At 39.9% G+C, this 11625-nt stretch overlaps 1 pseudogene; it reads left to right on the top strand.

The window, feature by feature from the left end:
- The first annotated feature begins 21 nt into the window (after positions 1-21).
- On the top strand, positions 22-3381 carry LOC128594732 (coiled-coil domain-containing protein 112-like; annotated as a pseudogene).
- The last annotated feature ends 8244 nt before the right edge of the window (positions 3382-11625 follow it).

Genomic DNA, 11625 nt, shown 5'->3' with positions numbered 1-11625 from the left:
GCTTCAATTATGTCGTGCTCGATGGGGCTCTGGGAGACGCAGGCCCACTCGTTCATTATCCTTGTCTCTGAAACACACTCCCTCTTTCTAACAGTATAGCGGGAAAACAGCAGTGTTGTTTTGCAGTTATTAAGCTGTCAAGGCTGCTCAGTAGACAGCACAAAGAGCATACAAACACAAGAATATGTTCACATAATTTGGAAATAGGCTTATTTTTCTTTTAATATAGGAAGAACATGAGGATTTATTCCTTTCTATCATACCCCACTCAATTTTACCCACTAACAATTTTCTGCAATATAAAGTCAGCTTTAGTTCTTAATTTTTTTTTTCTCAGAGAAAATGGATACTGAATGGGAAAATGGAAAAGTCACTTTATCAAGATGAAGTGAAATCCTGTTCCCAGGATTCAAAGGGATCCAGATGGCAATATGGGGAAGGAACAGAGATATGCTTGTCTCTAAACCACGAGGCTGCATTCTAGATGGTCTGAGGTCTCTTCCCGCTCTAGAATATAAGATCCTGAGATTTGACTGAAGAAAGGTTGTAAGGAGGAAAAACAAATGAGTGAAAAGTTTGGAGCTACCTCAGAGATGACTGGCCTATTCCATCTAACTCAGGGTATGAGGCTGCCAGGAGGAATTAGGACCTAAAGCTGGAGATAGTTCACCAGAGTGCTGCCTGGGAAAGGAACTGCAAGGATGAACTCTACTCTGGAAGCCAGGAAGAGGTGCAGAGTCAAGCAAAGACCGAGTGCCGACTCATCAGAAATTGCGAAGTAGATATGGAGGAACTCTACAAGAACAGACTGGCAATCCCAGAGCTGTCCATTTTTAGAGATCCAAACAAAACAGGGAAAGTTGAATCAGGGAAGTTGACCGGAACTTAGGTAGGTCCCTCCAAAATGAACTTTGCTTATAGAACTTAGTTCAAAGCAGACCTTCTGGCTTCAGGAATAGGAAAAGGCTATTGTTAAAAGTAGACATAAGGGGGCGGCACCTGTGGCTCAAAGGAATAGGGCTCCGGCCCATATATTGGAGGTGGTGAGTTCGAACCCAGCCCTGGCCAAAAACAAACAAACAAAAAAAAAAGTAGACATAAGGGGTGAGGAAAAAGTCACCCTGGTCAAGGTTGTGGCAGCAGCGACAACCATCACGGATGTGGTGGGGCCCCCAAAACAAGTGTGGGAGTGAGGCCAGCATTGCAATAGCAATAGAAAATATCAGAATAAGACCCAAGAAGTCCTATGTCCTCATCTTCCTGACTTGGAAGCTCTGTGCAGAATGATGGCTGTTTTAGTACTTCCAGTGGAATTTGTCCTTTTTAGCTTCCAAATTCAACACAGAAAATTTGTTGAACTAGAAAGCAGAATTCTGGGCGGCGCCTGTGGCTCAGTGAGTAGGGCGCCGGCTCCATATGCCAAGGGTGGCGAGTTCAAACCCAGCCCCGGCCAAACTGTAACTAAAAAATAGCTGGGTGTTGTGGCGGGCGCCTGTAGTCCCAGCTACTCGGGAGGCTGAGGCAAGAGAATTGCTTAAGCCCAAGAGTTAGAGGTTGCTGTGAGCCGTGCGACGCCATGGCCCTCTACCGAGGGCGGTACAGTAAGACTCTGTCTCTACAAAAAAAAAAGAAAGCAGAATTCATATGCACAGCAGAAAAGTTGAAAAAGCAGAGCAAAAATCCAACAACAATTGACCACAATGTGAAGAAACTTCAGCATCAGTTAAAAGATGTGAAGCCTATACCTGACTTTGTTGAGAAGCTCAGACAAAGGAAGAAACTGAAAATGTAATTAACACATTTAAAGAAGGGCAAAGGGCTGGCATGGTGGCTCATGACTGTAATCCTAGCACCCTGGGAGGCCGAAGCAGGTGGATTGCTTGAGCTCAGGAATTAGAGACCAGCCTGAGCAAGAATGAGACCTGTCTCTACTAAAAATAGAAAAACTAGCCAGGCATTGTAGCAGGCACCTGTAGTCCCAGCTACTGAGGAGGCTGAGGCAAGAGGTTCACTTAAACCCAAAAGATTGAGGTTGCTGGGCGGCACCTGTGGCTCAAAGGAGTAGGTCACCAGCCCCATATACCAGAGGTGGTGGGTTCAAACCCAGTCCCGGCCAAAAACTGCAAAAAAAAAAAAAAAAAAAAGATTGAGGTTGCTGTGAGCTCTGAGGATGCCAGGGCATTCTACCCTGGGTGACAGAGTGAGACTTGTCACAGCAACAACAGAAGAACAAAGGTTGATATATAAAGAGCTAATTAAAGCAGAAAAACAACTAATAATGAGCTGCGTGCCATATCAAGAAAAATTGACTTAAGGGCTTTGGGTAATTCAGAAACAGTAAAAGCTTTCAGAGCAATCCCAAGCAATGTTCTCGTAGACAAAGTAACACCAAGCACTCGCCCAGAAGAAATACTACATTTTCAAAAATTCCTTCAGCAAACAGGAGGGCGACAAGGGGACTAGGATGATTATGATCACCAGAACTTTGTAAAGTTGAGAAATAAACATAGAGAGAAGCCACCAGGTATGGAAGGAGTTCTAGAACACCCTTCTGGAAGAACACTGTATACCATATGAGATATGGTATCAAAAATTTCTAACTCTAGAAGAAAAAACAAGTCGATTCAGAATTGGAAAACAAAGGGCAGTGCCTGTAGCTCAATGAGTAGGGCACCGGCCTCATATACAGAGGTTGGAGGGTTCGAACCCAGCCCCGGCCAAACTACAACAGAATTGGAAAACTAAAAATCAGCAAAAAGGGAGAAAATTTTCAAGTTAAAGGAAAAGACAGACAATATACCTATGACTTTTCATAGTAAACAAGAAAATAATCAAAAGCAAAATGAGGAACAAAGAAAGAAACAGAAATTGGCAATTGAAACTTGGAAAAAAAACAGAAAAGTATAGAAATGTTGATGAAATAGGTTTCTCAGTTAAAAGAAGAGAAACAGAAAAAAAAATCAGAAAGAGCACTAATGCCAATTTAAACGAAAATTATTATTAGAAAGTTATACCCAGCAGAAGAAGGAACAGAATAAATTTCTGAGGCCTGAAAAGGAGCTAAGGGAAGAGGCAGAAAAATAGAAAACTGCTGCTGCTGAAATTTCCAGGTTTTGAGAAACAAATTTACATAAACTTGAATTGAAAATTTTATATAGACAGGCAAAGGAAGATGAAAAGGCAGAAAAACAAAGAAGACTGGCCAAATTAAAAGAAAAGCCTGAAAACAATGTTAGTAGAAACCCCTCTGGGCTTTACAAACCAACCAAAGGTTGGAAAGGACAAACCAGAAAAATAGGACCAACAGGCTCTGGGCTACTTCTACATATCCCATGTAGGGCTATTCCAACCTGGAGACAAGGAATGTAGAGAAGAATATGAGATAATGAAGTAGCTATTTAGTTGATGAAAATGTTAGCATGTTCAGTTATACCAGGAGAAAGTGACCAGCCATCTTCTTTAAATAGCACTAGCCAAGCCTGATTGATTACTGTGCTGTGATTGAATTGAGAGGTATTAAGTTTCCTGAGGCTTTGTCACTAGTATTTCCTGTTCCTACTAAGAGGGCACAGAATATATATGTCAGTTGACCTGTTTTTTTATGTAAAAGTTATTTAAACTGATTGTAATTTAAATTACAAACATTCCATTTAAATACTCAAAACATGTCTTTTCTTTTTTTTTTTCTTTGAGACAGAGCATCAAGCTATTGTCCTGGGTAGAATGCTGTAGCATCACAGCTCACAGCAACCTCTAACTCATGGACTTAAGCAATTCTCTTGCTTCAGCCTCCCAAGTAGCTGGGACTACAGGTCCCCACCACAATGGCTGGCTATTTTTTGGTTGTAATTGTCATTATTGTTTGGCGGGCCGGACTGGATTTGAACCCAACAAATCTGGTGTATGTGGCTGGTGCCTTAGCCACTTGAGCTACAAGCGCCAAGCCTAAATAATCAAAACATTTCCAAGATATTTTGGTTTTGTTGTGGCATAATGAAAAAACAATTGGGACAATCATAGAATGACATTTTTTAAATCAAAATTTCCTTACTTTTATAACTTGGAGGTAGGGTATCTTGACTAGCAAAAATGTAAACTGGTTTTTTTAGAGTTGTGAAGTGGTAGTAGTTTTTTTAAGTTTAACAAATTAGCGTTTTGTCAGTTATTATTGTATAATAAATATTTTGTATTTTTTTTTTTTTGGCCGGGGCTGGGTTTGAACCCGCCACCTCTGGCATATGGGACCGGCGCCCTACTCCTTGAGCCACAGGTGCCGCCCTATTTTGTATTTTTTTTAATTTTTTTTTTTTTTTTATTGTTGGGGATTCATTGAGGGTACAATAAGCCAGGTTACACTGATTGCAATTGTTAGGTAAAGTCCCTCTTGCAATCATGCCTTGCCCCCATAAAGTGTGACACACACCAAGGCCCCGCCCACCTCCCTCCTTCCCTCTTTCTGTTCCCCCCCCATAACAGTAATTGTCATTAATTGTCCTCATATCAAAATTGAGTACATAGGATTCATACTTCTCCATTCTTGTGATGCTTTACTAAGAATAATGTCTTCCACGTCCATCCAGGTTAATACGAAGGATGTAAAGTCTCCATTTTTTTTAATGGCTCAATAGTATTCCATGGTATACATATACCACAGCTTGTTAATCCGCTCCTGGGTTGGTGGGCATTTAGGCTGTTTCCACATTTTGGCGATTGTAAATTGAGCTGCAATAAACAGTCTAGTACAAGTGTCCTTATGATAAAAGGATTTCTTTCCTTCTGGGTAGATGCCCAGTAATGGGATTGCAGGATCAAATGGGAGGTCTAGCTTGAGTGCTTTGAGGTTTCTCCATACTTCCTTCCAGAAAGGTTGTACTAGTTTGCAGTCCCACCAGCAGTGTAAAAGTGTTCCCTTCTCTCCACATCCACACCAGCATCTGCAGTTTTGAGATTTTGTGAGGTGGGCCATTCTCACTGGGGTTAGATGATATCTCAGGGTTGTTTTGATTTGCATTTCTCTAATATATAGAGATGATGAACATTTTTTCATGTGTTTGTTAGCCATTCGTCTGTCGTCTTTAGAGAAAGTTCTATTCATGTCTCTTGCCCATTGATATAAGGGATTGTTGGCTTTTTTCATGTGGATTAATTTGAGTTCTCTATAGATCCTAGTTATCAAGCTTTTGTCTGATGGAAAATATGCAAATATCCTTTCCCATTGTGTAGGTTGTCTCTTTGCTTTGGTTATTGTCTCCTTAGCTGTACAGAAGCTTTTCAGTTTAATGAAGTCCCATTTGTTTATTTTTGTTGTTGTTGCAATTGCCATGGCAGTCTTCTTCATGAAGTCTTTCCCCAGGCCAATATCTTCCAGTGTTTTTTCTATGCTTTCTTGGAGGATTTTTATGGTTTCATGCCTTAAATTTAAGTCCTTTATCCATCTTGAATCAATTTTTGTGAGTGGGGAAAGGTGTGGGTCCAGTTTCAGTCTTTTACATGTAGACATCCAGTTCTCCCAACACCATTTATTGAATAGGGAGTCTTTCCCCTAAGGTATGTTCTTGTTTGGTTTATCAAAGATTAGGTGGTTGTAAAACGTTAGTTTCATTTCTTGGTTTTCAATTCGATTCCAAGTGTCTATGTCTCTGTTTTTGTGCCAGTACCATGCTGTCTTGACCACTATGGCTTTGCAGTACAGACTAAAATCTGGTATGCTGATGCCCCCAGCTTTATTTTTGCTACAGAGAACTGCCTTAGCTATACGGGTTTTTTTCCGGTTCCATACAAAACGCAGAATCATTTTTTCCAAATCTTGAAAGTACGATGTTGGTATTTTGATAGGAATGGCATTGAATAGGTAGATTGCTTTGGGAAGTATAGACATTTTAACAATGTTGATTCTTCCCATCCATGAGCATGGTATGTTCTTCCATTTGTTAATATCCTCTGCTATTTCCTTTCTGAGGATTTCATAGTTTTCTTTATAGATGTCCTTCACCTCCTTCGTTAGGTATATTCCTAGGTATTTCATTTTCTTTGAGACTATGGTGAAGGGAGTTTTGTCCTTAATTAGCTTCTCATCTTGACTGTTATTGGTGTACACAAAGGCTACTGACTTGTGGACACTGATTTTATATCCTGAAACATTACTGTATTTTTTGATGACTTCTAGGAGTCTTGTGGTTGAGTCTTTGGGGTTCTCTAAGTATAAGATCATGTTGTCAGCAAAGAGGGAGAGTTTGACCTCCTCTGCTCCCATTTGGATTCCCTTTATTTCCTTGTCTTGCCTAATTGTATTGGCTAGAACTTCCAGCACTATGTTGAATAGTAAAGGTGACAGAGGACAACCTTGTCTGGTTCCAGTTCTAAGAGGAAAAGCTTTCAGTTTTACTCCATTCAGTAAAATATTGACTGTGGGTTTGTCATAGATAGCTTCAATCAGTTTTAGAAATGTGCCACCTATGCCTATACTCTTCAGTGTTCTAATTTGAAAAGGATGCTGGATTTTATCAAATGCTTTTTCTGCATCTATTGAGAGGATCATGTGATCTTTATTTTTGCCTCTGTTAATATGGTGGATAACGTTTATAGACTTGCGTATGTTAAACCAGCCTTGCATCCCTGGGATGAAGCCTACTTGATCATGATGAATGACTTTTTTGATGATAAGCTGTAATCTATTGGCTAGGATTTTGTTGAGAATTTTTGCGTCTATGTTCATGAGTGAGATTGGTCTGAAATTCTCCTTTTTGTTTGGGTCTTTTCCTGGTTTTGGTATCAGGGTGATGTTTGCTTCATAGAATGTGTTGGGGGAAGATTCCTTCTTCCTCAATTTTTTGGAATAATTTCTGCAGTACAGGAATAAGCTCTTCCCTGAAGGTTTGATAGAATTCTGGAGTGAAGCCATCTGGACCAGGGCATTTTTTGGTTGGAAGCTTTTTTATTGTTTCTTTGATCTCAGTGCTTGAAATTGGTCTGTTCAGGAGCTCTATTTCTTCCTGGCTGAGTCTAGGGAGAGGGTGTGATTGCAAATATTGATCCATTTCTTTCACATTGTCAAATTTCTGGGCATAGAGTTTCTGGTAGTATTCAGAGATGATCTCTTGTATCTCTGTGGGATCAGTTGTTATTTCCCCTTTATCATTTCTGATTGAGGTTACAAGAGATTTTACTTTTCTATTCCTCGTTAGTCTGCCCAATGGTTTATCTATTTTATTTATTTTTTCAAAAAACCAACTCCTTGTTTCATTAATTTTCTGAATGATTCTTTTGTTTTCAATTTCATTGATCTCTGATTTGATTTTGGATATTTCTTTTCTTCTACTGAGTTTAGGGTTAGATTGTTCTTCTTTATTCAATTCCATAAGATATCTTGTGAGATTGTTGATGTGCTCTCTTTCTGTTTTTTGAATGTAGGCATCTAAAGCAATGAATTTTCCTCTCAAAACTGCTTTTGCAGTATCCCACAGGTTTTGGTAGCTTGTGTCTTCATTGTTGTTATGCCCAAGGAAGTTCATGATTTCCTCTTTTATTTCTTCCTTCACCCATCTGTTATTCAACAGAAGATTGTTTAGTTTCCATGCCTTTAGGTGGGGTCGAGCATTTTTGTTGGAGTTGAGTTCCACCTTTACTGCCTTATGGTCTGAGAAGATACAAGGTAAAATTTCAATTCTTTTGATTCTGTTGATATTTGTTTTGTGTCCCAGGATATGGTCAATTTTGGAGAATGTTCCATGGGGTGATGAGAAGAATGTATATTCTTTATCTTTGGGATGGAGTGTTCTATATGCGTCTATCAAGCACAGTTGTTCTAGGGTCTCATTTAAGTCTCTTATATCCTTGTTTAATTTCTGTTTAGATGATCTGTCCAGCTCTGTAAGAGGAGTGTTAAGGTCCTCTGTTATTATGGTATTATCAGATATCATATTGCTCAGGCTGAGTAAGGTCTGTTTCAAGAATCTGGGAGCATTTAAATTGGGTGCATAGATATTTAGAATTGAAATGTCTTCTTGTTGTATTTTTCCCTTGACCAATATAAAGTGACCATCTTTGTCTTTTTTGACTTTAGTTGCTTTAAATCCACATGTATCTGAAAATAAGATTGCAACTTCTCTTTTCTTCTGAATTCCATTTGCCTGAAAAATTGTCTTCCAACCCTTGACTCGGAGCTTTAGTTTGTCTTTTGAAGCCAGGTGTGTTTCTTGCAGACAGCAAATGGATGGCTTGTGTTTTTTAATCCAGCCAGCCAATCTATGTCTCTTCAGTGGGGAATTGAAGCCATTAACATTTATTGAGATAATTGATAAGTGTGGTAGTATTCTATTCATCTTATTTTGTGAGAGTCCATTGCTTAGTTTTATCTTTTGCATCAGTGTGGAGGTTAGGTTCTGTCCTTTAATTTCTGAGTTCTTACTTTGCTGCTGATCCATTGTGGTGGTCAGTGTGCAGAACAGGTTGAAGTATTTCCTGTAGAGTTGGTCTTGTTGTGGCGAATTTTCTCAATGTTTGTATATCCGTAAATGATTTGATTTCTCTGTCAATTTTGAAGCTTAGCTTAGCAGGGTACAGAATTCTGGGCTGGAAATTGTTCTGTTTAAGTAGATTAAAGGTAGATGACCATTGTCTTCCTGCTTGGAAAGTTTCATTAGAGAAGTCTGTGGTCACTCTGATGGATTTTCCCCTGTACGTCAACTGGCGCTTACTCCTGGCAGCTTGCAGAATCTTTTCTTTTGTCTTGACTTTGGACAGGTTCATCACAATGTGTCTTGGAGAAGCTCGGTTAGAGTTGAGGCAACCTGGGGTTCCATATCCCTCTGAAAGCAGTGTGTCAGAATCTTTGATGTTTGGGAAATTTTCTTTTATAATATTCTCTAGTATGGCTTCCATTCCTCTGGGGCATTCTTCTTCCCCTTCTGGAATTCCTATAACTCGTATGTTGGAACACTTTATAAAGTCCCATAATTCTGACAGTGACCGTTCTGCTTTCTCTCTCTTCTTTTCTGCCTCTTTTACTATCTGAGTTATCTCAGATAGAATACTTTGTATTCTACCTCCGAAATTCTTTCTTCTGCATGGTCTAACCTGTTGCTGATACTTTCCATTGCATCTTTAAGTTCCCTAATTGACTGTTTCAGTTCCTTCAGCTCTGCTATATCCTTTTTATATTCTTCATATCATTCATCTCTTATTTGATTCTGCTTTTGGATTTCCTTTTGGATATTTTCCACTTTGTTAGGAGTTTCCTTCATTGTTTCCATCATTTCTTTCATTGTTTTCATCATGTGTATTCTAAATTCCCTTTCTGTCATTCCTAACATTTCTTCATAGGTGCAATCCTCTGCAGTAGCTACCTCATGGTCCCTTGGCAGGGTTGTTCTGGACTGGTTCTTCATGTTGCCTGGAGTTTTCTGCTGATTCTTCCTCATGAGTGATTTCTTTTATCTGTTTCCTTGCCCTAATTTTCCTTTCACTTCCTCTTGCTCTTTAAGTTCTCGTGCCTGTGGAAGTTGCGGGTGGGTTTTGACTGATTGAACACATGCAACCATTTGTCAGTTTTCCACTGTTTTAGTCCTCCTCTTGGGGTCCAGAAGTCTCTCGCTGACTCTCTGTATCCTCACAGGGGTGATGATAGGCAGATCCCACCAGTCAGAGATTCCTGGAGTCCTATCTCCCCGGACTCACGGTGCCCAGATGCAAGGAAGCTGTTACTCGGCCGCCATCTTGCTCTCCTTTTGTATTTGTTTTTTAAAAAAACAAATGTAGACATAAGAAAAGCTGGGGATGGACTATGATGACCACAAATCTGACACTTATTCTATCAAAAGATAGGATCTAATCCCCCACTCTTGAATCTTGGCAGGTTTTTTAATTGATTTGATTCAACTTAATTTGAAAGAAATGATGTTATGCTAGTTTTTTGGCTTGGGTCTTAACCAACTGGCAGCTTCTGCTTTCTGCGTCTTGGCACATTCACTCATGGAAACTAGCTGCCATTCTGTGAGGAAGCCCAAGCAGTCTTTTAAAGAAGCCTACACGTATAAGAAACAAGACCCTTGTCCTTGTTGACTTTCAGCCAACAGCTAGCACTGACTCCCTGTCATGTAGCTAAGACATCTTAGAAGTGGGTCGTGCAGCCCCAGTTTAGCTACCCTAGGTGATGACAGAGGGAGCAAGAGCCCAGGTGTCCCTTCTGAGTCTTGCCTGAATTACAGTTATAGATTTGTGAGCAAAATTATTTTTTTAAACAATTGACTCTTGAGGTGATTGCTTATGCAGCACTAGATGACCAGAATATTCATGATACCATTATCTTTATTTTAATGTATCTATGAAAACTCCCATAATAAGAAAAAAAAGTTTTAAATGAGTACATAATGACAGCAGCATGGTGTAACTCAGCATTTGAGCCCTAGGAGGGACATGATTCTCAAAGGGTGATCTGGGAACCATTTGCATCAGCATTCACCTGTGGTGTTTGTAAAATAGATCACCATATGTAACCTCAGACCTAATGAGTCAGAATCTCTCAGAAGGAAGAAGAATCTGTATTTTTCACAGGTACTGCCAAGGGACTGATACACTTATAGTCTGAGAAACACTGGGCTTGAGCCATAATTCTCAACCTTGGCTTCACATTGTTATCAGCCAGGGAATTGTACAAAATATTATTGCCTGGGTCCCAACCACAGAGTTTCAGGTTTAAAAGTCAGAAGTGCACCGGGGCCCTAGGATTTTTTCAAAGATCTTCAGATGATTCCAGTGTGCACCCAGGTTTGAGAACTACTGAGCCAGAGGGTTAGGATGTGAAATCTGCAAAAGTATATATGCAGGAGAGGGCTACAGAGACTGAAACCAGGCAGAGCCTGCTGGAAAGGGCCCCGCTTGAGAGAGTAATGAGATTTTTTGTGAGTCTATGTGATAAAGACTAACTACATCACAAAGGGTGGAAAACATGAAAGGAAACGAAGGTACCAAAATACGAACTCAAGTTTTCCTTCATGATTGAGTAGAAAATAGATGTTTTTCTACTAAAGGGAATTCTGATTTTTCATTTTCTTTTCAAAATTATTTCTACCTCCACTTGACCTTTTTCATTTCCCTCTTGCTATTTCAAAGGCACTCCTGAGAATAACTTCATATTTGGGAGACTGAGTTCAATGGGTGTGGCCAGTTATTAATGTCTGTGGGATAGTTGCTAAGTACCAGGAGTATGTACTTTGTTTCCGAGGGATTGCATGGCCAGCAAATATGATAGGGCACGATTATTTATGTTTGTTTGTTTGTTTGTTTGAGACAGGGTCTCACTCTGTTACCCAGGCTGGAGTGCAGTGGCACTCCATAACATCCTAGCTCACATCAACCTGAAAGTCATGATCTCAAGCCATTCTCCTGCCTCAGTCCCCCAAGATTATTGGCATGCACCACCATACCTAGCTAACTATTTTTATTTTTTGTAAAGATGGAGTTTCACTCATACTTAGACTGGTCTCAAACTCCTGGCTTCAAGCAATCATCACATCTCAACCTTCCAGAGTGCTAGGATTACAGGCATGAGCCACCATACCCTCCTGGCCTCTGACCCAAATTATTGATGCATGACTATTTAGAGCTTTGCCATCCTCCCCACTGCTA

This window comes from Nycticebus coucang, chromosome 9 (genome assembly GCF_027406575.1).
Source record: "Nycticebus coucang isolate mNycCou1 chromosome 9, mNycCou1.pri, whole genome shotgun sequence".
Lineage (NCBI taxonomy): Eukaryota > Metazoa > Chordata > Mammalia > Primates > Lorisidae > Nycticebus > Nycticebus coucang.
The sequence above is the reverse complement of the archived record's forward strand: the minus strand, read 5'-3'. Positions and strand labels throughout refer to the sequence as shown.